This window comes from Electrophorus electricus, chromosome 13, assembly GCF_041902795.1.
Source record: "Electrophorus electricus isolate QZ-2024a chromosome 13, ASM4190279v1, whole genome shotgun sequence".
NCBI classification, from domain to species: Eukaryota; Metazoa; Chordata; class Actinopteri; order Gymnotiformes; family Gymnotidae; genus Electrophorus; species Electrophorus electricus.
The window spans coordinates 22,810,429-22,832,210 of NC_137509.1; the positions used below are offsets into that span (position 1 = coordinate 22,810,429).

General features: G+C 36.8%; 10 non-coding genes and 15 pseudogenes across 10 annotated transcripts; all 25 read left to right on the forward strand.

Annotated features, from left to right (window-relative positions):
- Positions 1-466: 466 nt before the first annotated feature.
- On the forward strand, positions 467-585 carry LOC145650061 (5S ribosomal RNA; annotated as a pseudogene).
- A 569-nt stretch (positions 586-1,154) lies between these two features.
- On the forward strand, positions 1,155-1,273 carry LOC145650062 (5S ribosomal RNA; annotated as a pseudogene).
- A 570-nt stretch (positions 1,274-1,843) lies between these two features.
- On the forward strand, positions 1,844-1,962 carry LOC145650399 (5S ribosomal RNA). The gene has a single exon (XR_014116695.1). It is a non-coding gene; the product is annotated as a 5S ribosomal RNA (ribosomal RNA).
- Positions 1,963-2,751: 789 nt separating this feature from the next.
- Positions 2,752-2,870, forward strand: LOC145646482 (5S ribosomal RNA). Its single transcript, XR_014116187.1, has one exon. It is a non-coding gene; the product is annotated as a 5S ribosomal RNA (ribosomal RNA).
- Positions 2,871-3,659: 789 nt separating this feature from the next.
- Positions 3,660-3,778, forward strand: LOC145650410 (5S ribosomal RNA). Its single transcript, XR_014116696.1, has one exon. It is a non-coding gene; the product is annotated as a 5S ribosomal RNA (ribosomal RNA).
- A 789-nt stretch (positions 3,779-4,567) lies between these two features.
- Positions 4,568-4,686, forward strand: LOC145649294 (5S ribosomal RNA; annotated as a pseudogene).
- Positions 4,687-5,475: 789 nt separating this feature from the next.
- LOC145650421 (5S ribosomal RNA) lies at positions 5,476-5,594 on the forward strand. The gene has a single exon (XR_014116697.1). It is a non-coding gene; the product is annotated as a 5S ribosomal RNA (ribosomal RNA).
- A 789-nt stretch (positions 5,595-6,383) lies between these two features.
- On the forward strand, positions 6,384-6,502 carry LOC145650432 (5S ribosomal RNA). The gene has a single exon (XR_014116698.1). It is a non-coding gene; the product is annotated as a 5S ribosomal RNA (ribosomal RNA).
- A 571-nt stretch (positions 6,503-7,073) lies between these two features.
- On the forward strand, positions 7,074-7,192 carry LOC145649295 (5S ribosomal RNA; annotated as a pseudogene).
- A 790-nt stretch (positions 7,193-7,982) lies between these two features.
- Positions 7,983-8,101, forward strand: LOC145649296 (5S ribosomal RNA; annotated as a pseudogene).
- A 789-nt stretch (positions 8,102-8,890) lies between these two features.
- Positions 8,891-9,009, forward strand: LOC145649297 (5S ribosomal RNA; annotated as a pseudogene).
- Positions 9,010-9,798: 789 nt separating this feature from the next.
- LOC145649298 (5S ribosomal RNA) lies at positions 9,799-9,917 on the forward strand (annotated as a pseudogene).
- A 789-nt stretch (positions 9,918-10,706) lies between these two features.
- On the forward strand, positions 10,707-10,825 carry LOC145650443 (5S ribosomal RNA). Its single transcript, XR_014116699.1, has one exon. It is a non-coding gene; the product is annotated as a 5S ribosomal RNA (ribosomal RNA).
- A 789-nt stretch (positions 10,826-11,614) lies between these two features.
- Positions 11,615-11,733, forward strand: LOC145649299 (5S ribosomal RNA; annotated as a pseudogene).
- A 789-nt stretch (positions 11,734-12,522) lies between these two features.
- On the forward strand, positions 12,523-12,641 carry LOC145649300 (5S ribosomal RNA; annotated as a pseudogene).
- A 789-nt stretch (positions 12,642-13,430) lies between these two features.
- On the forward strand, positions 13,431-13,549 carry LOC145650454 (5S ribosomal RNA). The gene has a single exon (XR_014116700.1). It is a non-coding gene; the product is annotated as a 5S ribosomal RNA (ribosomal RNA).
- Positions 13,550-14,338: 789 nt separating this feature from the next.
- On the forward strand, positions 14,339-14,457 carry LOC145649302 (5S ribosomal RNA; annotated as a pseudogene).
- A 790-nt stretch (positions 14,458-15,247) lies between these two features.
- Positions 15,248-15,366, forward strand: LOC145649303 (5S ribosomal RNA; annotated as a pseudogene).
- A 789-nt stretch (positions 15,367-16,155) lies between these two features.
- LOC145649304 (5S ribosomal RNA) lies at positions 16,156-16,274 on the forward strand (annotated as a pseudogene).
- Positions 16,275-17,063: 789 nt separating this feature from the next.
- On the forward strand, positions 17,064-17,182 carry LOC145649305 (5S ribosomal RNA; annotated as a pseudogene).
- A 789-nt stretch (positions 17,183-17,971) lies between these two features.
- On the forward strand, positions 17,972-18,090 carry LOC145649306 (5S ribosomal RNA; annotated as a pseudogene).
- Positions 18,091-18,879: 789 nt separating this feature from the next.
- On the forward strand, positions 18,880-18,998 carry LOC145650465 (5S ribosomal RNA). Its single transcript, XR_014116702.1, has one exon. It is a non-coding gene; the product is annotated as a 5S ribosomal RNA (ribosomal RNA).
- Positions 18,999-19,788: 790 nt separating this feature from the next.
- LOC145650476 (5S ribosomal RNA) lies at positions 19,789-19,907 on the forward strand. The gene has a single exon (XR_014116703.1). It is a non-coding gene; the product is annotated as a 5S ribosomal RNA (ribosomal RNA).
- A 790-nt stretch (positions 19,908-20,697) lies between these two features.
- LOC145650715 (5S ribosomal RNA) lies at positions 20,698-20,816 on the forward strand (annotated as a pseudogene).
- Positions 20,817-21,605: 789 nt separating this feature from the next.
- LOC145650488 (5S ribosomal RNA) lies at positions 21,606-21,724 on the forward strand. The gene has a single exon (XR_014116705.1). It is a non-coding gene; the product is annotated as a 5S ribosomal RNA (ribosomal RNA).
- The last annotated feature ends 58 nt before the right edge of the window (positions 21,725-21,782 follow it).

Here is a 21,782-nt window from a genome sequence, read left to right on the forward strand (position 1 = left end):
TGTAAGTTTTTGTTGCATCACTTTACTTTAATCTGCAACTGACAAGCTTGTATGTGAAGTGTACAGATTAAATAGAAATATTTTAGTACCAGGGAATAGCAGGTGCTGTAAGATTGTATTGCATCCCTTTAATTTATGTTCAAGCTATCATGTTCAAATTTGAAGTGCAGTGAATAATTAACTCAAACTATCTGTTAGCACCTGGGAATAGCAGATGCTGTACTTTTTTTTGCATCACTTTCATTTACTCTCCAACTCACATGCCTGAATGTGAAGTGCAGTGATTCATCAAAAAACTGTCTGTTAGTGCCTCCGTATACCAGATGTTGTAAGCTTTTATTGCATCATTTAATTTACATTCAAGATAACATTCTAGAATGTCAAGTGCAGGGATTAATAAAAAAAATTGTCAGATTGGTCTTTGATCATATTTGCTATGATTAGGCAATTTGAGTAAGTGCTTAAGGCTTACGGCCACACCAGCTTGAGAATGCCCAATATCATCTGACCTTGGAAGCTAAGCAAGTTTGGGCCTGGATAGTACTGAGGTGGGACTCTACCTAGGAATACCAGGTGCTGTAAGCTTTTCTTGCATCACTTTAATTTACTTTCAAGCTGACATGCTCAAATGTGAAGTGCAGTGATTAATAAAAAAAACTATCTGTTAGCACCTGGGAATAGCAGATGCTGTAAGTTTTTGTTGCATCACTTTACTTTAATCTGCAACTGACAAGCTTGTATGTGAAGTGTACAGATTAAATAGAAATATTTTAGTACCAGGGAATAGCAGGTGCTGTAAGATTGTATTGCATCCCTTTAATTTATGTTCAAGCTATCATGTTCAAATTTGAAGTGCAGTGAATAATTAACTCAAACTATCTGTTAGCACCTGGGAATAGCAGATGCTGTACTTTTTTTTGCATCACTTTCATTTACTCTCCAACTCACATGCCTGAATGTGAAGTGCAGTGATTCATCAAAAAACTGTCTGTTAGTGCCTCCGTATACCAGATGTTGTAAGCTTTTATTGCATCATTTAATTTACATTCAAGATAACATTCTAGAATGTCAAGTGCAGGGATTAATAAAAAAAATTGTCAGATTGGTCTTTGATCATATTTGCTATGATTAGGCAATTTGAGTAAGTGCTTAAGGCTTACGGCCACACCAGCTTGAGAATGCCCAATATCATCTGACCTTGGAAGCTAAGCAAGTTTGGGCCTGGATAGTACTGAGGTGGGACTCTACCTAGGAATACCAGGTGCTGTAAGCTTTTCTTGCATCACTTTAATTTACTTTCAAGCTGACATGCTCAAATGTGAAGTGCAGTGATTAATAAAAAAAACTATCTGTTAGCACCTGGGAATAGCAGATGCTGTAAGTTTTTGTTGCATCACTTTACTTTAATCTGCAACTGACAAGCTTGTATGTGAAGTGTACAGATTAAATAGAAATATTTTAGTACCAGGGAATAGCAGGTGCTGTAAGATTGTATTGCATCCCTTTAATTTATGTTCAAGCTATCATGTTCAAATTTGAAGTGCAGTGAATAATTAACTCAAACTATCTGTTAGCACCTGGGAATAGCAGATGCTGTACGTTTTTTTTGCATCACTTTCATTTACTCTCCAACTCACATGCCTGAATGTGAAGTGCAGTGATTCATCAAAAAACTGTCTGTTAGTGCCTCCGTATACCAGATGTTGTAAGCTTTTATTGCATCATTTAATTTACATTCAAGATAACATTCTAGAATGTCAAGTGCAGGGATTAATAAAAAAAATTGTCAGATTGGTCTTTGATCATATTTGCTATGATTAGGCAATTTGAGTAAGTGTTTAAGGCTTACGGCCACACCAGCTTGAGAACGCCCAATCTCATCTGACCTTGGAAGCTAAGCAAGTTTGGGCCTGGATAGTACTGAGGTGGGACCCTACCTAGGAATACCAGGTGCTGTAAGCTTTTCTTGCATCACTTTAATTTACTTTCAAGCTGACATGCTCAAATGTGAAGTGCAGTGATTAATAAAAAAAACTATCTGTTAGCACCTGGGAATAGCCGATGCTGTAAGTTTTTTTTACATCACTTTCATTTACTCTCCAACTCACATGCCTGAATGTGAAGTGCAGTGATTCATCAAAAACTATCTGTTAGCACCTTGGACTACGAGATGCTGTAAGCTTCTCTTGAATCACTTTAATTTACTGTCAAGATGACATGCTAGGATGTGAAATGCAGTGATTAATTAAAAAAACTATCTGTTAGCACCTGGGAATAGCAGATGCTGTAAGTTTTTGTTGCATCACTTTACTTTAATCTGCAACTGACAAGCTTGTATGTGAAGTGTACAGATTAAATAGAAATATTTTAGTACCAGGGAATAGCAGGTGCTGTAAGATTGTATTGCATCCCTTTAATTTATGTTCAAGCTATCATGTTCAAATTTGAAGTGCAGTGAATAATTAACTCAAACTATCTGTTAGCACCTGGGAATAGCAGATGCTGTACTTTTTTTTGCATCACTTTCATTTACTCTCCAACTCACATGCCTGAATGTGAAGTGCAGTGATTCATCAAAAAACTGTCTGTTAGTGCCTCCGTATACCAGATGTTGTAAGCTTTTATTGCATCATTTAATTTACATTCAAGATAACATTCTAGAATGTCAAGTGCAGGGATTAATAAAAAAAATTGTCAGATTGGTCTTTGATCATATTTGCTATGATTAGGCAATTTGAGTAAGTGTTTAAGGCTTACGGCCACACCAGCTTGAGAACGCCCAATCTCATCTGACCTTGGAAGCTAAGCAAGTTTGGGCCTGGATAGTACTGAGGTGGGACTCTACCTAGGAATACCAGGTGCTGTAAGCTTTTCTTGCATCACTTTAATTTACTTTCAAGCTGACATGCTCAAATGTGAAGTGCAGTGATTAATAAAAAAAACTATCTGTTAGCACCTGGGAATAGCCGATGCTGTAAGTTTTTTTTGCATCACTTTCATTTACTCTCCAACTCACATGCCTGAATGTGAAGTGCAGTGATTCATCAAAAACTATCTGTTAGCACCTTGGACTACGAGATGCTGTAAGCTTCTCTTGAATCACTTTAATTTACTGTCAAGATGACATGCTAGGATGTGAAATGCAGTGATTAATTAAAAAAACTATCTGTTAGCACCTGGGAATAGCAGATGCTGTAAGTTTTTGTTGCATCACTTTACTTTAATCTGCAACTGACAAGCTTGTATGTGAAGTGTACAGATTAAATAGAAATATTTTAGTACCAGGGAATAGCAGGTGCTGTAAGATTGTATTGCATCCCTTTAATTTATGTTCAAGCTATCATGTTCAAATTTGAAGTGCAGTGAATAATTAACTCAAACTATCTGTTAGCACCTGGGAATAGCAGATGCTGTACTTTTTTTTGCATCACTTTCATTTACTCTCCAACTCACATGCCTGAATGTGAAGTGCAGTGATTCATCAAAAAACTGTCTGTTAGTGCCTCCGTATACCAGATGTTGTAAGCTTTTATTGCATCATTTAATTTACATTCAAGATAACATTCTAGAATGTCAAGTGCAGGGATTAATAAAAAAAATTGTCAGATTGGTCTTTGATCATATTTGCTATGATTAGGCAATTTGAGTAAGTGTTTAAGGCTTACGGCCACACCAGCTTGAGAACGCCCAATCTCATCTGACCTTGGAAGCTAAGCAAGTTTGGGCCTGGATAGTACTGAGGTGGGACCCTACCTAGGAATACCAGGTGCTGTAAGCTTTTCTTGCATCACTTTAATTTACTTTCAAGCTGACATGCTCAAATGTGAAGTGCAGTGATTAATAAAAAAAACTATCTGTTAGCACCTGGGAATAGCCGATGCTGTAAGTTTTTTTTACATCACTTTCATTTACTCTCCAACTCACATGCCTGAATGTGAAGTGCAGTGATTCATCAAAAACTATCTGTTAGCACCTTGGACTACGAGATGCTGTAAGCTTCTCTTGAATCACTTTAATTTACTGTCAAGATGACATGCTAGGATGTGAAATGCAGTGATTAATTAAAAAAACTATCTGTTAGCACCTGGGAATAGCAGATGCTGTAAGTTTTTGTTGCATCACTTTACTTTAATCTGCAACTGACAAGCTTGTATGTGAAGTGTACAGATTAAATAGAAATATTTTAGTACCAGGGAATAGCAGGTGCTGTAAGATTGTATTGCATCCCTTTAATTTATGTTCAAGCTATCATGTTCAAATTTGAAGTGCAGTGAATAATTAACTCAAACTATCTGTTAGCACCTGGGAATAGCAGATGCTGTACTTTTTTTTGCATCACTTTCATTTACTCTCCAACTCACATGCCTGAATGTGAAGTGCAGTGATTCATCAAAAAACTGTCTGTTAGTGCCTCCGTATACCAGATGTTGTAAGCTTTTATTGCATCATTTAATTTACATTCAAGATAACATTCTAGAATGTCAAGTGCAGGGATTAATAAAAAAAATTGTCAGATTGGTCTTTGATCATATTTGCTATGATTAGGCAATTTGAGTAAGTGCTTAAGGCTTACGGCCACACCAGCTTGAGAACGCCCAATATCATCTGACCTTGGAAGCTAAGCAAGTTTGGGCCTGGATAGTACTGAGGTGGGACTCTACCTAGGAATACCAGGTGCTGTAAGCTTTTCTTGCATCACTTTAATTTACTTTCAAGCTGACATGCTCAAATGTGAAGTGCAGTGATTAATAAAAAAAACTATCTGTTAGCACCTGGGAATAGCCGATGCTGTAAGTTTTTTTTGCATCACTTTCATTTACTCTCCAACTCACATGCCTGAATGTGAAGTGCTTTGATTCATCAAAAACTATCTGTTAGCACCTTGGACTACGAGATGCTGTAAGCTTCTCTTGAATCACTTTAATTTACTGTCAAGATGACATGCTAGGATGTGAAATGCAGTGATTAATTAAAAAAACTATCTGTTAGCACCTGGGAATAGCAGATGCTGTAAGTTTTTGTTGCATCACTTTACTTTAATCTGCAACTGACAAGCTTGTATGTGAAGTGTACAGATTAAATAGAAATATTTTAGTACCAGGGAATAGCAGGTGCTGTAAGATTGTATTGCATCCCTTTAATTTATGTTCAAGCTATCATGTTCAAATTTGAAGTGCAGTGAATAATTAACTCAAACTATCTGTTAGCACCTGGGAATAGCAGATGCTGTACTTTTTTTTGCATCACTTTCATTTACTCTCCAACTCACATGCCTGAATGTGAAGTGCAGTGATTCATCAAAAAACTGTCTGTTAGTGCCTCCGTATACCAGATGTTGTAAGCTTTTATTGCATCATTTAATTTACATTCAAGATAACATTCTAGAATGTCAAGTGCAGGGATTAATAAAAAAAATTGTCAGATTGGTCTTTGATCATATTTGCTATGATTAGGCAATTTGAGTAAGTGTTTAAGGCTTACGGCCACACCAGCTTGAGAACGCCCAATCTCATCTGACCTTGGAAGCTAAGCAAGTTTGGGCCTGGATAGTACTGAGGTGGGACCCTACCTAGGAATACCAGGTGCTGTAAGCTTTTCTTGCATCACTTTAATTTACTTTCAAGCTGACATGCTCAAATGTGAAGTGCAGTGATTAATAAAAAAAACTATCTGTTAGCACCTGGGAATAGCCGATGCTGTAAGTTTTTTTTACATCACTTTCATTTACTCTCCAACTCACATGCCTGAATGTGAAGTGCAGTGATTCATCAAAAACTATCTGTTAGCACCTTGGACTACGAGATGCTGTAAGCTTCTCTTGAATCACTTTAATTTACTGTCAAGATGACATGCTAGGATGTGAAATGCAGTGATTAATTAAAAAAACTATCTGTTAGCACCTGGGAATAGCAGATGCTGTAAGTTTTTGTTGCATCACTTTACTTTAATCTGCAACTGACAAGCTTGTATGTGAAGTGTACAGATTAAATAGAAATATTTTAGTACCAGGGAATAGCAGGTGCTGTAAGATTGTATTGCATCCCTTTAATTTATGTTCAAGCTATCATGTTCAAATTTGAAGTGCAGTGAATAATTAACTCAAACTATCTGTTAGCACCTGGGAATAGCAGATGCTGTACTTTTTTTTGCATCACTTTCATTTACTCTCCAACTCACATGCCTGAATGTGAAGTGCAGTGATTCATCAAAAAACTGTCTGTTAGTGCCTCCGTATACCAGATGTTGTAAGCTTTTATTGCATCATTTAATTTACATTCAAGATAACATTCTAGAATGTCAAGTGCAGGGATTAATAAAAAAAATTGTCAGATTGGTCTTTGATCATATTTGCTATGATTAGGCAATTTGAGTAAGTGTTTAAGGCTTACGGCCACACCAGCTTGAGAACGCCCAATCTCATCTGACCTTGGAAGCTAAGCAAGTTTGGGCCTGGATAGTACTGAGGTGGGACCCTACCTAGGAATACCAGGTGCTGTAAGCTTTTCTTGCATCACTTTAATTTACTTTCAAGCTGACATGCTCAAATGTGAAGTGCAGTGATTAATAAAAAAAACTATCTGTTAGCACCTGGGAATAGCCGATGCTGTAAGTTTTTTTTACATCACTTTCATTTACTCTCCAACTCACATGCCTGAATGTGAAGTGCAGTGATTCATCAAAAACTATCTGTTAGCACCTTGGACTACGAGATGCTGTAAGCTTCTCTTGAATCACTTTAATTTACTGTCAAGATGACATGCTAGGATGTGAAATGCAGTGATTAATTAAAAAAACTATCTGTTAGCACCTGGGAATAGCAGATGCTGTACTTTTTTTTGCATCACTTTCATTTACTCTCCAACTCACATGCCTGAATGTGAAGTGCAGTGATTCATCAAAAAACTGTCTGTTAGTGCCTCCGTATACCAGATGTTGTAAGCTTTTATTGCATCATTTAATTTACATTCAAGATAACATTCTAGAATGTCAAGTGCAGGGATTAATAAAAAAAATTGTCAGATTGGTCTTTGATCATATTTGCTATGATTAGGCAATTTGAGTAAGTGTTTAAGGCTTACGGCCACACCAGCTTGAGAACGCCCAATATCATCTGACCTTGGAAGCTAAGCAAGTTTGGGCCTGGATAGTACTGAGGTGGGACTCTACCTAGGAATACCAGGTGCTGTAAGCTTTTCTTGCATCACTTTAATTTACTTTCAAGCTGACATGCTCAAATGTGAAGTGCAGTGATTAATAAAAAAAACTATCTGTTAGCACCTGGGAATAGCCGATGCTGTAAGTTTTTTTTTGCATCACTTTCATTTACTCTCCAACTCACATGCCTGAATGTGAAGTGCAGTGATTCATCAAAAACTATCTGTTAGCACCTTGGACTACGAGATGCTGTAAGCTTCTCTTGAATCACTTTAATTTACTGTCAAGATGACATGCTAGGATGTGAAATGCAGTGATTAATTAAAAAAACTATCTGTTAGCACCTGGGAATAGCAGATGCTGTAAGTTTTTGTTGCATCACTTTACTTTAATCTGCAACTGACAAGCTTGTATGTGAAGTGTACAGATTAAATAGAAATATTTTAGTACCAGGGAATAGCAGGTGCTGTAAGATTGTATTGCATCCCTTTAATTTATGTTCAAGCTATCATGTTCAAATTTGAAGTGCAGTGAATAATTAACTCAAACTATCTGTTAGCACCTGGGAATAGCAGATGCTGTACTTTTTTTTGCATCACTTTCATTTACTCTCCAACTCACATGCCTGAATGTGAAGTGCAGTGATTCATCAAAAAACTGTCTGTTAGTGCCTCCGTATACCAGATGTTGTAAGCTTTTATTGCATCATTTAATTTACATTCAAGATAACATTCTAGAATGTCAAGTGCAGGGATTAATAAAAAAAATTGTCAGATTGGTCTTTGATCATATTTGCTATGATTAGGCAATTTGAGTAAGTGCTTAAGGCTTACGGCCACACCAGCTTGAGAACGCCCAATATCATCTGACCTTGGAAGCTAAGCAAGTTTGGGCCTGGATAGTACTGAGGTGGGACTCTACCTAGGAATACCAGGTGCTGTAAGCTTTTCTTGCATCACTTTAATTTACTTTCAAGCTGACATGCTCAAATGTGAAGTGCAGTGATTAATAAAAAAAACTATCTGTTAGCACCTGGGAATAGCCGATGCTGTAAGTTTTTTTTGCATCACTTTCATTTACTCTCCAACTCACATGCCTGAATGTGAAGTGCTTTGATTCATCAAAAACTATCTGTTAGCACCTTGGACTACGAGATGCTGTAAGCTTCTCTTGAATCACTTTAATTTACTGTCAAGATGACATGCTAGGATGTGAAATGCAGTGATTAATTAAAAAAACTATCTGTTAGCACCTGGGAATAGCAGATGCTGTAAGTTTTTGTTGCATCACTTTACTTTAATCTGCAACTGACAAGCTTGTATGTGAAGTGTACAGATTAAATAGAAATATTTTAGTACCAGGGAATAGCAGGTGCTGTAAGATTGTATTGCATCCCTTTAATTTATGTTCAAGCTATCATGTTCAAATTTGAAGTGCAGTGAATAATTAACTCAAACTATCTGTTAGCACCTGGGAATAGCAGATGCTGTACTTTTTTTTGCATCACTTTCATTTACTCTCCAACTCACATGCCTGAATGTGAAGTGCAGTGATTCATCAAAAAACTGTCTGTTAGTGCCTCCGTATACCAGATGTTGTAAGCTTTTATTGCATCATTTAATTTACATTCAAGATAACATTCTAGAATGTCAAGTGCAGGGATTAATAAAAAAAATTGTCAGATTGGTCTTTGATCATATTTGCTATGATTAGGCAATTTGAGTAAGTGCTTAAGGCTTACGGCCACACCAGCTTGAGAACGCCCAATATCATCTGACCTTGGAAGCTAAGCAAGTTTGGGCCTGGATAGTACTGAGGTGGGACTCTACCTAGGAATACCAGGTGCTGTAAGCTTTTCTTGCATCACTTTAATTTACTTTCAAGCTGACATGCTCAAATGTGAAGTGCAGTGATTAATAAAAAAAACTATCTGTTAGCACCTGGGAATAGCCGATGCTGTAAGTTTTTTTTGCATCACTTTCATTTACTCTCCAACTCACATGCCTGAATGTGAAGTGCTTTGATTCATCAAAAACTATCTGTTAGCACCTTGGACTACGAGATGCTGTAAGCTTCTCTTGAATCACTTTAATTTACTGTCAAGATGACATGCTAGGATGTGAAATGCAGTGATTAATTAAAAAAACTATCTGTTAGCACCTGGGAATAGCAGATGCTGTAAGTTTTTGTTGCATCACTTTACTTTAATCTGCAACTGACAAGCTTGTATGTGAAGTGTACAGATTAAATAGAAATATTTTAGTACCAGGGAATAGCAGGTGCTGTAAGATTGTATTGCATCCCTTTAATTTATGTTCAAGCTATCATGTTCAAATTTGAAGTGCAGTGAATAATTAACTCAAACTATCTGTTAGCACCTGGGAATAGCAGATGCTGTACTTTTTTTTGCATCACTTTCATTTACTCTCCAACTCACATGCCTGAATGTGAAGTGCAGTGATTCATCAAAAAACTGTCTGTTAGTGCCTCCGTATACCAGATGTTGTAAGCTTTTATTGCATCATTTAATTTACATTCAAGATAACATTCTAGAATGTCAAGTGCAGGGATTAATAAAAAAAATTGTCAGATTGGTCTTTGATCATATTTGCTATGATTAGGTAATTTGAATAAGTGTTTAAGGCTTACGGCCACACCAGCTTGAGAACGCCCAATATCATCTGACCTTGGAAGCTAAGCAAGTTTGGGCCTGGATAGTACTGAGGTGGGACTCTACCTAGGAATACCAGGTGCTGTAAGCTTTTCTTGCATCACTTTAATTTACTTTCAAGCTGACATGCTCAAATGTGAAGTGCAGTGATTAATAAAAAAAACTATCTGTTAGCACCTGGGAATAGCCGATGCTGTAAGTTTTTTTTGCATCACTTTCATTTACTCTCCAACTCACATGCCTGAATGTGAAGTGCTTTGATTCATCAAAAACTATCTGTTAGCACCTTGGACTACGAGATGCTGTAAGCTTCTCTTGAATCACTTTAATTTACTGTCAAGATGACATGCTAGGATGTGAAATGCAGTGATTAATTAAAAAAACTATCTGTTAGCACCTGGGAATAGCAGATGCTGTAAGTTTTTGTTGCATCACTTTACTTTAATCTGCAACTGACAAGCTTGTATGTGAAGTGTACAGATTAAATAGAAATATTTTAGTACCAGGGAATAGCAGGTGCTGTAAGATTGTATTGCATCCCTTTAATTTATGTTCAAGCTATCATGTTCAAATTTGAAGTGCAGTGAATAATTAACTCAAACTATCTGTTAGCACCTGGGAATAGCAGATGCTGTACTTTTTTTTGCATCACTTTCATTTACTCTCCAACTCACATGCCTGAATGTGAAGTGCAGTGATTCATCAAAAAACTGTCTGTTAGTGCCTCCGTATACCAGATGTTGTAAGCTTTTATTGCATCATTTAATTTACATTCAAGATAACATTCTAGAATGTCAAGTGCAGGGATTAATAAAAAAAATTGTCAGATTGGTCTTTGATCATATTTGCTATGATTAGGTAATTTGAATAAGTGTTTAAGGCTTACGGCCACACCAGCTTGAGAACGCCCAATCTCATCTGACCTTGGAAGCTAAGCAAGTTTGGGCCTGGATAGTACTGAGGTGGGACCCTACCTAGGAATACCAGGTGCTGTAAGCTTTTCTTGCATCACTTTAATTTACTTTCAAGCTGACATGCTCAAATGTGAAGTGCAGTGATTAATAAAAAAAACTATCTGTTAGCACCTGGGAATAGCCGATGCTGTAAGTTTTTTTTACATCACTTTCATTTACTCTCCAACTCACATGCCTGAATGTGAAGTGCAGTGATTCATCAAAAACTATCTGTTAGCACCTTGGACTACGAGATGCTGTAAGCTTCTCTTGAATCACTTTAATTTACTGTCAAGATGACATGCTAGGATGTGAAATGCAGTGATTAATTAAAAAAACTATCTGTTAGCACCTGGAAATAGCAGATGCTGTAAGTTTTTGTTGCATCACTTTACTTTAATCTGCAACTGACAAGCTTGTATGTGAAGTGTACAGATTAAATAGAAATATTTTAGTACCAGGGAATAGCAGGTGCTGTAAGATTGTATTGCATCCCTTTAATTTATGTTCAAGCTATCATGTTCAAATTTGAAGTGCAGTGAATAATTAACTCAAACTATCTGTTAGCACCTGGGAATAGCAGATGCTGTACTTTTTTTTGCATCACTTTCATTTACTCTCCAACTCACATGCCTGAATGTGAAGTGCAGTGATTCATCAAAAAACTGTCTGTTAGTGCCTCCGTATAACAGATGTTGTAAGCTTTTATTGCATCATTTAATTTACATTCAAGATAACATTCTAGAATGTCAAGTGCAGGGATTAATAAAAAAAATTGTCAGATTGGTCTTTGATCATATTTGCTATGATTAGGCAATTTGAGTAAGTGCTTAAGGCTTACGGCCACACCAGCTTGAGAACGCCCAATATCATCTGACCTTGGAAGCTAAGCAAGTTTGGGCCTGGATAGTACTGAGGTGGGACTCTACCTAGGAATACCAGGTGCTGTAAGCTTTTCTTGCATCACTTTAATTTACTTTCAAGCTGACATGCTCAAATGTGAAGTGCAGTGATTAATAAAAAAAACTATCTGTTAGCACCTGGGAATAGCCGATGCTGTAAGTTTTTTTTGCATCACTTTCATTTACTCTCCAACTCACATGCCTGAATGTGAAGTGCTTTGATTCATCAAAAACTATCTGTTAGCACCTTGGACTACGAGATGCTGTAAGCTTCTCTTGAATCACTTTAATTTACTGTCAAGATGACATGCTAGGATGTGAAATGCAGTGATTAATTAAAAAAACTATCTGTTAGCACCTGGGAATAGCAGATGCTGTAAGTTTTTGTTGCATCACTTTACTTTAATCTGCAACTGACAAGCTTGTATGTGAAGTGTACAGATTAAATAGAAATATTTTAGTACCAGGGAATAGCAGGTGCTGTAAGATTGTATTGCATCCCTTTAATTTATGTTCAAGCTATCATGTTCAAATTTGAAGTGCAGTGAATAATTAACTCAAACTATCTGTTAGCACCTGGGAATAGCAGATGCTGTACTTTTTTTTGCATCACTTTCATTTACTCTCCAACTCACATGCCTGAATGTGAAGTGCAGTGATTCATCAAAAAACTGTCTGTTAGTGCCTCCGTATACCAGATGTTGTAAGCTTTTATTGCATCATTTAATTTACATTCAAGATAACATTCTAGAATGTCAAGTGCAGGGATTAATAAAAAAAATTGTCAGATTGGTCTTTGATCATATTTGCTATGATTAGGCAATTTGAGTAAGTGTTTAAGGCTTACGGCCACACCAGCTTGAGAACGCCCAATATCATCTGACCTTGGAAGCTAAGCAAGTTTGGGCCTGGATAGTACTGAGGTGGGACTCTACCTAGGAATACCAGGTGCTGTAAGCTTTTCTTGCATCACTTTAATTTACTTTCAAGCTGACATGCTCAAATGTGAAGTGCAGTGATTAATAAAAAAAACTATCTGTTAGCACCTGGGAATAGCCGATGCTGTAAGTTTTTTTTGCATCACTTTCATTTACTCTCCAACTCACATGCCTGAATGTGAAGTGCAGTGATTCATCAAAAACTATCTGTTAGCACCTTGGACTACGAGATGCTGTAAGCTTCTCTTGAATCACTTTAATTTACTGTCAAGATGACATGCTAGGATGTGAAATGCAGTGATTAATTAAAAAAACTATCTGTTAGCACCTGGGAATAGCAGATGCTGTAAGTTTTTGTTGCATCACTTTACTTTAATCTGCAACTGACAAGCTTGTATGTGAAGTGTACAGATTAAATAGAAATATTTTAGTACCAGGGAATAGCAGGTGCTGTAAGATTGTATTGCATCCCTTTAATTTATGTTCAAGCTATCATGTTCAAATTTGAAGTGCAGTGAATAATTAACTCAAACTATCTGTTAGCACCTGGGAATAGCAGATGCTGTACTTTTTTTTGCATCACTTTCATTTACTCTCCAACTCACATGCCTGAATGTGAAGTGCAGTGATTCATCAAAAAACTGTCTGTTAGTGCCTCCGTATACCAGATGTTGTAAGCTTTTATTGCATCATTTAATTTACATTCAAGATAACATTCTAGAATGTCAAGTGCAGGGATTAATAAAAAAAATTGTCAGATTGGTCTTTGATCATATTTGCTATGATTAGGCAATTTGAGTAAGTGTTTAAGGCTTACGGCCACACCAGCTTGAGAACGCCCAATCTCATCTGACCTTGGAAGCTAAGCAAGTTTGGGCCTGGATAGTACTGAGGTGGGACCCTACCTAGGAATACCAGGTGCTGTAAGCTTTTCTTGCATCACTTTAATTTACTTTCAAGCTGACATGCTCAAATGTGAAGTGCAGTGATTAATAAAAAAAACTATCTGTTAGCACCTGGGAATAGCCGATGCTGTAAGTTTTTTTTACATCACTTTCATTTACTCTCCAACTCACATGCCTGAATGTGAAGTGCAGTGATTCATCAAAAACTATCTGTTAGCACCTTGGACTACGAGATGCTGTAAGCTTCTCTTGAATCACTTTAATTTACTGTCAAGATGACATGCTAGGATGTGAAATGCAGTGATTAATTAAAAAAACTATCTGTTAGCACCTGGGAATAGCAGATGCTGTAAGTTTTTGTTGCATCACTTTACTTTAATCTGCAACTGACAAGCTTGTATGTGAAGTGTACAGATTAAATAGAAATATTTTAGTACCAGGGAATAGCAGGTGCTGTAAGATTGTATTGCATCCCTTTAATTTATGTTCAAGCTATCATGTTCAAATTTGAAGTGCAGTGAATAATTAACTCAAACTATCTGTTAGCACCTGGGAATAGCAGATGCTGTACTTTTTTTTGCATCACTTTCATTTACTCTCCAACTCACATGCCTGAATGTGAAGTGCAGTGATTCATCAAAAAACTGTCTGTTAGTGCCTCCGTATACCAGATGTTGTAAGCTTTTATTGCATCATTTAATTTACATTCAAGATAACATTCTAGAATGTCAAGTGCAGGGATTAATAAAAAAAATTGTCAGATTGGTCTTTGATCATATTTGCTATGATTAGGCAATTTGAGTAAGTGCTTAAGGCTTACGGCCACACCAGCTTGAGAACGCCCAATATCATCTGACCTTGGAAGCTAAGCAAGTTTGGGCCTGGATAGTACTGAGGTGGGACTCTACCTAGGAATACCAGGTGCTGTAAGCTTTTCTTGCATCACTTTAATTTACTTTCAAGCTGACATGCTCAAATGTGAAGTGCAGTGATTAATAAAAAAAACTATCTGTTAGCACCTGGGAATAGCCGATGCTGTAAGTTTTTTTTGCATCACTTTCATTTACTCTCCAACTCACATGCCTGAATGTGAAGTGCTTTGATTCATCAAAAACTATCTGTTAGCACCTTGGACTACGAGATGCTGTAAGCTTCTCTTGAATCACTTTAATTTACTGTCAAGATGACATGCTAGGATGTGAAATGCAGTGATTAATTAAAAAAACTATCTGTTAGCACCTGGGAATAGCAGATGCTGTAAGTTTTTGTTGCATCACTTTACTTTAATCTGCAACTGACAAGCTTGTATGTGAAGTGTACAGATTAAATAGAAATATTTTAGTACCAGGGAATAGCAGGTGCTGTAAGATTGTATTGCATCCCTTTAATTTATGTTCAAGCTATCATGTTCAAATTTGAAGTGCAGTGAATAATTAACTCAAACTATCTGTTAGCACCTGGGAATAGCAGATGCTGTACTTTTTTTTGCATCACTTTCATTTACTCTCCAACTCACATGCCTGAATGTGAAGTGCAGTGATTCATCAAAAAACTGTCTGTTAGTGCCTCCGTATACCAGATGTTGTAAGCTTTTATTGCATCATTTAATTTACATTCAAGATAACATTCTAGAATGTCAAGTGCAGGGATTAATAAAAAAAAATTGTCAGATTGGTCTTTGATCATATTTGCTATGATTAGGCAATTTGAGTAAGTGTTTAAGGCTTACGGCCACACCAGCTTGAGAACGCCCAATATCATCTGACCTTGGAAGCTAAGCAAGTTTGGGCCTGGATAGTACTGAGGTGGGACTCTACCTAGGAATACCAGGTGCTGTAAGCTTTTCTTGCATCACTTTAATTTACTTTCAAGCTGACATGCTCAAATGTGAAGTGCAGTGATTAATAAAAAAAACTATCTGTTAGCACCTGGGAATAGCCGATGCTGTAAGTTTTTTTTGCATCACTTTCATTTACTCTCCAACTCACATGCCTGAATGTGAAGTGCAGTGATTCATCAAAAACTATCTGTTAGCACCTTGGACTACGAGATGCTGTAAGCTTCTCTTGAATCACTTTAATTTACTGTCAAGATGACATGCTAGGATGTGAAATGCAGTGATTAATTAAAAAAACTATCTGTTAGCACCTGGGAATAGCAGATGCTGTAAGTTTTTGTTGCATCACTTTACTTTAATCTGCAACTGACAAGCTTGTATGTGAAGTGTACAGATTAAATAGAAATATTTTAGTACCAGGGAATAGCAGGTGCTGTAAGATTGTATTGCATCCCTTTAATTTATGTTCAAGCTATCATGTTCAAATTTGAAGTGCAGTGAATAATTAACTCAAACTATCTGTTAGCACCTGGGAATAGCAGATGCTGTACTTTTTTTTGCATCACTTTCATTTACTCTCCAACTCACATGCCTGAATGTGAAGTGCAGTGATTCATCAAAAAACTGTCTGTTAGTGCCTCCGTATACCAGATGTTGTAAGCTTTTATTGCATCATTTAATTTACATTCAAGATAACATTCTAGAATGTCAAGTGCAGGGATTAATAAAAAAAATTGTCAGATTGGTCTTTGATCATATTTGCTATGATTAGGCAATTTGAGTAAGTGCTTAAGGCTTACGGCCACACCAGCTTGAGAACGCCCAATATCATCTGACCTTGGAAGCTAAGCAAGTTTGGGCCTGGATAGTACTGAGGTGGGACTCTACCTAGGAATACCAGGTGCTGTAAGCTTTTCTTGCATCACTTTAATTTACTTTCAAGCTGACATGCTCAAATGTGAAGTGCAGTGATTAATAAAAAAAACTATCTGTTAGCACCTGGGAATAGCCGATGCTGTAAGTTTTTTTTGCATCACTTTCATTTACTCTCCAACTCACATGCCTGAATGTGAAGTGCTTTGATTCATCAAAAACTATCTGTTAGCACCTTGGACTACGAGATGCTGTAAGCTTCTCTTGAATCACTTTAATTTACTGTCAAGATGACATGCTAGGATGTGAAATGCAGTGATTAATTAAAAAAACTATCTGTTAGCACCTGGGAATAGCAGATGCTGTAAGTTTTTGTTGCATCACTTTACTTTAATCTGCAACTGACAAGCTTGTATGTGAAGTGTACAGATTAAATAGAAATATTTTAGTACCAGGGAATAGCAGGTGCTGTAAGATTGTATTGCATCCCTTTAATTTATGTTCAAGCTATCATGTTCAAATTTGAAGTGCAGTGAATAATTAACTCAAACTATCTGTTAGCACCTGGGAATAGCAGATGCTGTACTTTTTTTTGCATCACTTTCATTTACTCTCCAACTCACATGCCTGAATGTGAAGTGCAGTGATTCATCAAAAAACTGTCTGTTAGTGCCTCCGTATACCAGATGTTGTAAGCTTTTATTGCATCATTTAATTTACATTCAAGATAACATTCTAGAATGTCAAGTGCAGGGATTAATAAAAAAAATTGTCAGATTGGTCTTTGATCATATTTGCTATGATTAGGCAATTTGAGTAAGTGCTTAAGGCTTACGGCCACACCAGCTTGAGAACGCCCAATATCATCTGACCTTGGAAGCTAAGCAAGTTTGGGCCTGGATAGTACTGAGGTGGGACTCTACCTAGGAATACCAGGTGCTGTAAGCTTTTCTTGCATCACTTTAATTTACTTTCAAGCTGACATGCTCAAATGTGAAGTGCAGTGATTAATAAAAAAAACTATCTGTTAGCACCTGGGAATAGCCGATGCTGTAAGTTTTTTTTGCATCACTTTCATTTACTCTCCAACTCACATGCCTGAATGTGAAGTGCTTTGATTCATCAAAAACTATCTGTTAGCACCTTGGACTACGAGATGCTGTAAGCTTCTCTTGAATCACTTTAATTTACTGTCAAGATGACATGCTAGGATGTGAAATGCAGTGATTAATTAAAAAAACTATCTGTTAGCACCTGGGAATAGCAGATGCTGTAAGTTTTTGTTGCATCACTTTACTTTAATCTGCAACTGACAAGCTTGTATGTGAAGTGTACAGATTAAATAGAAATATTTTAGTACCAGGGAATAGCAGGTGCTGTAAGATTGTATTGCATCCCTTTAATTTATGTTCAAGCTATCATGTTCAAATTTGAAGTGCAGTGAATAATTAACTCAAACTATCTGTTAGCACCTGGGAATAGCAGATGCTGTACTTTTTTTTGCATCACTTTCATTTACTCTCCAACTCACATGCCTGAATGTGAAGTGCAGTGATTCATCAAAAAACTGTCTGTTAGTGCCTCCGTATACCAGATGTTGTAAGCTTTTATTGCATCATTTAATTTACATTCAAGATAACATTCTAGAATGTCAAGTGCAGGGATTAATAAAAAAAATTGTCAGATTGGTCTTTGATCATATTTGCTATGATTAGGCAATTTGAGTAAGTGCTTAAGGCTTACGGCCACACCAGCTTGAGAACGCCCAATATCATCTGACCTTGGAAGCTAAGCAAGTTTGGGCCTGGATAGTACTGAGGTGGGACTCTACCTAGGAATACCAGGTGCTGTAAGCTTTTCTTGCATCACTTTAATTTACTTTCAAGCTGACATGCTCAAATGTGAAGTGCAGTGATTAATAAAAAAAACTATCTGTTAGCACCTGGGAATAGCCGATGCTGTAAGTTTTTTTTGCATCACTTTCATTTACTCTCCAACTCACATGCCTGAATGTGAAGTGCTTTGATTCATCAAAAACTATCTGTTAGCACCTTGGACTACGAGATGCTGTAAGCTTCTCTTGAATCACTTTAATTTACTGTCAAGATGACATGCTAGGATGTGAAATGCAGTGATTAATTAAAAAAACTATCTGTTAGCACCTGGGAATAGCAGATGCTGTAAGTTTTTGTTGCATCACTTTACTTTAATCTGCAACTGACAAGCTTGTATGTGAAGTGTACAGATTAAATAGAAATATTTTAGTACCAGGGAATAGCAGGTGCTGTAAGATTGTATTGCATCCCTTTAATTTATGTTCAAGCTATCATGTTCAAATTTGAAGTGCAGTGAATAATTAACTCAAACTATCTGTTAGCACCTGGGAATAGCAGATGCTGTACTTTTTTTTGCATCACTTTCATTTACTCTCCAACTCACATGCCTGAATGTGAAGTGCAGTGATTCATCAAAAAACTGTCTGTTAGTGCCTCCGTATACCAGATGTTGTAAGCTTTTATTGCATCATTTAATTTACATTCAAGATAACATTCTAGAATGTCAAGTGCAGGGATTAATAAAAAAAATTGTCAGATTGGTCTTTGATCATATTTGCTATGATTAGGCAATTTGAGTAAGTGTTTAAGGCTTACGGCCACACCAGCTTGAGAACGCCCAATCTCATCTGACCTTGGAAGCTAAGCAAGTTTGGGCCTGGATAGTACTGAGGTGGGACCCTACCTAGGAATACCAGGTGCTGTAAGCTTTTCTTGCATCACTTTAATTTACTTTCAAGCTGACATGCTCAAATGTGAAGTGCAGTGATTAATAAAAAAAAACTATCTGTTAGCACCTGGGAATAGCCGATGCTGTAAGTTTTTTTTACATCACTTTCATTTACTCTCCAACTCACATGCCTGAATGTGAAGTGCAGTGATTCATCAAAAACTATCTGTTAGCACCTTGGACTACAAGATGCTGTAAGCTTCTCTTGAATCACTTTAATTTACTGTCAAGATGACATGCTAGGATGTGAAATGCAGTGATTAATTAAAAAAACTATCTGTTAGCACCTGGGAATAGCAGATGCTGTAAGTTTTTGTTGCATCACTTTACTTTAATCTGCAACTGACAAGCTTGTATGTGAAGTGTACAGATTAAATAGAAATATTTTAGTACCAGGGAATAGCAGGTGCTGTAAGATTGTATTGCATCCCTTTAATTTATGTTCAAGCTATCATGTTCAAATTTGAAGTGCAGTGAATAATTAACTCAAACTATCTGTTAGCACCTGGGAATAGCAGATGCTGTACTTTTTTTTGCATCACTTTCATTTACTCTCCAACTCACATGCCTGAATGTGAAGTGCAGTGATTCATCAAAAAACTGTCTGTTAGTGCCTCCGTATACCAGATGTTGTAAGCTTTTATTGCATCATTTAATTTACATTCAAGATAACATTCTAGAATGTCAAGTGCAGGGATTAATAAAAAAAATTGTCAGATTGGTCTTTGATCATATTTGCTATGATTAGGCAATTTGAGTAAGTGTTTAAGGCTTACGGCCACACCAGCTTGAGAACGCCCAATCTCATCTGACCTTGGAAGCTAAGCAAGTTTGGGCCTGGATAGTACTGAGGTGGGACCCTACCTAGGAATACCAGGTGCTGTAAGCTTTTCTTGCATCACTTTAATTTACTTTCAAGCTGACATGCTCAAATGTGAAGTGCAGTGATTAATAAAAAAAAACTATCTGTTAGCACCTGGGAATAGCCGATGCTGTAAGTTTTTTTTACATCACTTTCATTTACTCTCCAACTCACATGCCTGAATGTGAAGTGCAGTGATTCATCAAAAACTATCTGTTAGCACCTTGGACTACAAGATGCTGTAAGCTTCTCTTGAATCACTTTAATTTACTGTCAAGATGACATGCTAGGATGTGAAATGCAGTGATTAATTAAAAAAACTATCTGTTAGCACCTGGGAATAGCAGATGCTGTAAGTTTTTGTTGCATCACTTTACTTTAATCTGCAACTGACAAGCTTGTATGTGAAGTGTACAGATTAAATAGAAATATTTTAGTACCAGGGAATAGCAGGTGCTGTAAGATTGTATTGCATCCCTTTAATTTATGTTCAAGCTATCATGTTCAAATTTGAAGTGCAGTGAATAATTAACTCAAACTATCTGTTAGCACCTGGGAATAGCAGATGCTGTACTTTTTTTTGCATCACTTTCATTTACTCTCCAACTCACATGCCTGAATGTGAAGTGCAGTGATTCATCAAAAAACTGTCTGTTAGTGCCTCCGTATACCAGATGTTGTAAGCTTTTATTGCATCATTTAATTTACATTCAAGATAACATTCTAGAATGTCAAGTGCAGGGATTAATAAAAAAAATTGTCAGATTGGTCTTTGATCATATTTGCTATGATTAGGCAATTTGAGTAAGTGCTTAAGGCTTACGGCCACACCAGCTTGAGAACGCCCAATATCATCTGACCTTGGAAACTAAGCAAGTTTGGGCCTGGATAGTACTGAGGTGGGACTCTACCTAGGAATACCAGGTGCTGTAAGCTTTTCTTGCATCACTTTAATTTACTTTCAAGCTGACATGCTCAAATGTGAAGTGCAGTGATTAATAAAAAAAACTATCTGTTAGCACCTGGGAATAGCCGATGCTGTAAGTTTTTTTTGCATCACTTTCATTTACTCTCCAACTCACATGCCTGAATGTGAAGTGCTTTGATTCATCAAAAACTATCTGTTAGCACCTTGGACTACGAGATGCTGTAAGCTTCTCTTGAATCACTTTAATTTACTGTCAAGATGACATGCTAGGATGTGAAATGCAGTGATTAATTAAAAAAACTATCTGTTAGCACCTGGGAATAGCAGATGCTGTAAGTTTTTGTTGCATCACTTTACTTTAATCTGCAACTGACAAGCTTGTATGTGAAGTGTACAGATTAAATAGAAATATTTTAGTACCAGGGAATAGCAGGTGCTGTAAGATTGTATTGCATCCCTTTAATTTATGTTCAAGCTATCATGTTCAAATTTGAAGTGCAGTGAATAATTAACTCAAACTATCTGTTAGCACCTGGGAATAGCAGATGCTGTACTTTTTTTTGCATCACTTTCATTTACTCTCCAACTCACATGCCTGAATGTGAAGTGCAGTGATTCATCAAAAAACTGTCTGTTAGTGCCTCCGTATACCAGATGTTGTAAGCTTTTATTGCATCATTTAATTTACATTCAAGATAACATTCTAGAATGTCAAGTGCAGGGATTAATAAAAAAAATTGTCAGATTGGTCTTTGATCATATTTGCTATGATTAGGCAATTTGAGTAAGTGTTTAAGGCTTACGGCCACACCAGCTTGAGAACGCCCAATCTCATCTGACCTTGGAAGCTAAGCAAGTTTGGGCCTGGATAGTACTGAGGTGGGACCCTACCTAGGAATACCAGGTGCTGTAAGCTTTTCTTGCATCACTTTAATTTACTTTCAAGCTGACATGCTCAAATGTGAAGTGCAGTG